At 29.2% G+C, this 2301-nt stretch overlaps 1 pseudogene; it reads left to right on the top strand.

Annotated features, from left to right (window-relative positions):
• The window catches only part of LOC129319621 (CRM-domain containing factor CFM3A, chloroplastic/mitochondrial-like), a 7478-nt pseudogene extending 5496 nt beyond the window's left edge, over window positions 1–1982 (top strand).
• Window positions 1983–2301: the final 319 nt, after the last annotated feature.

Raw genomic sequence — 2301 nt, 5'->3', positions numbered from 1 at the left:
ATTAAATTTATTATTTTAACTATTGACTATGTGAAGTTATGGTTGTAAAAAGTTAAATTTATAGTTATAAATTATTGATGGATTAGTTGTAAACAATTAGTGTTAAACTTTTTTAGCAACACATGATTGTTTAACTATGCAATATGTGAAATTATAGTTGTAAAAAGTTAAATTATAGTTATAAATTGCTAATAAACTGGTTGTAAATTAATTATTTGATTGATGAATGTATGTTTAATAGGGGTGTTATTATCTTTATAGTCTAATTTTAAATTATACTTAGGTCCTAGAGAACCTGGCTATTGTTCAATTTTGTGGGACTTTTTTGTGGATGAGTCTGTTCTACTAGACCTATATGCAATTTTTCCATAAATAATTATAAAACTAGATAAGCATAATTTTTATGTAGCAAGAGGTCGAATTTAAACATACGAATTTATTGAAATGAGGCTTACGGCTCGCTCATCATGTCTCTAAACTATTTTTGGAAAAGTACCCAATATTCTTAGTAATTTTATCTTTAAAGAAATTAATATGGAGTAAATTCTCGTTGATGTTATGTCTTCTAAATGTAGGTTAGTCAAGGTTGGTGGCATCCATTTTAAAAGATGAGGCAGCAAAGAGGCATATTTCTCTTCCCAATTTCAATTAATCCCCGTGATGCGTGTTTTCCCCTCCCTTTTCTTCTTCTTCTTCAATCTTCTATCCTTTTTTAGATTTTTCTCATAGTTTCAAAATGCAGCCCACCAACCTTGAATAAGGGTCGTTTAATTATTTTAAGGATAAAATTATTATGATAAAAAATTTAGAATATTGGATATTCTTTAAAAAATAGTTTAAAAAAAATGTACATTTATCATTTCTTTATTGCCAATGTGTACAAGTTGAGTAGGACATTGCAAATGTTTAATCATTTTGTAAATGATATTTCGAATCTTAATTAAGTTGAGGATATCAAAAAGTTTAATTTTAAATAAGGTAAAAGAGAAAATTAACCATAAATTATAGGTCTTAGAACGTTTGAGATTTTAAACTCATTAAATATGCAATATTTTCCTTTAACTTTTGAAAATAGTACAATCTAGCCTCTACCATTATCAAAAGTTAACTTTAGATCTTAGTTAATCCAAAAATCACAAAAATGACCTGAAAAATTAAAAAAATTACAAATAAAATTTTCTTAGTCTTTTTCTATTTTTTTGGGTTCATTACTGTCACAAATGTGTACAAGTTGATATTAGACAAGTTGAGTAGGACATTGCAAATGTTTAATCATTTTGTAAATGATATTTGGAATCTTAATTGAGTTGGGAATATCCAAAAGTTCAATTTTAAATAGAGTTAAAGAGAAAATTGACCCTTACATTATAGGTCTTGGAACGTTTGGGATCTTAAACTCATAAATATGAATATTTCACTTTAACTTTTGAAAACAGTACAATCTAGCCTCTACTATTAACAAAAGTTAACTTTAGATCTTAGTTAATCAAAAAATCACAAAAATGACTTGAAAAATTAAAAAAATTACAAATAAAATTTTCATAGTCTTTTTCTATTTTTTTTGGTTCATCACTATCACAACCTAAACTTTAAGGTATGACCGGCGTGAATATGTAACATCTGAAAAAATTAAGCATGATTAGTTAACTTAATGAGTATGGTTAATGACCGAATGATGTGTGTGGCCAAAGGGGTTTAATTGATGTAATTTATTGTGATTTTAGCCTTAAAAGTGGGTCTGAATCAATGCCGGGCCATTCGAGCATGGAAAGAAGAAGAAAAAAATGAAGGAATGCCTTCTGTGTCACATGCCACAATGTGTGGTCAATCAGTTGCAGTGCACGGAGGAAGATTTAAATGCCATACACCACAGTGGAGGGCTGCGTGCACTATGGCACACGACCAAAAATCTGCTTTATCATATATGTCTCTACATGAATAATCAGAGAAGAAGAGAGGAAGAAAATGAAGAGCTCGACTAGAGCTCTATTAGGGCACGTTGTTGAAGCATATTGGTGATAGTTTGAAGCTTCCCTCATTTATGAAGATTTGAGTTAGGATTTGAGTTGAAAAGTTGATTTTCAGTCCATAAGAGTTATAGATCTAATTCCATTAGTTAAAATGGATATATGGGGAGTTATTTGTGATAGATAAACCCTATATTAAGGATTTTATCAAGAGTTTATTGGAAAGAGCCATTAACATCCAAAAATTACTATTAATATTGTTGCTGGGGGTGTTTGAGACTCATTAATGATGGTTTAATGACTCATTTGTAGTAACATGAGTCAATGGAACCTA

This window comes from Prosopis cineraria, unplaced genomic scaffold, assembly GCF_029017545.1.
Source record: "Prosopis cineraria cultivar Desert tree isolate PC_DT_omini unplaced genomic scaffold, ASM2901754v1 PC9, whole genome shotgun sequence".
In the NCBI taxonomy this organism is placed as follows: domain Eukaryota; kingdom Viridiplantae; phylum Streptophyta; class Magnoliopsida; order Fabales; family Fabaceae; genus Prosopis; species Prosopis cineraria.
The sequence above is the reverse complement of the archived record's forward strand: the minus strand, read 5'-3'. Positions and strand labels throughout refer to the sequence as shown.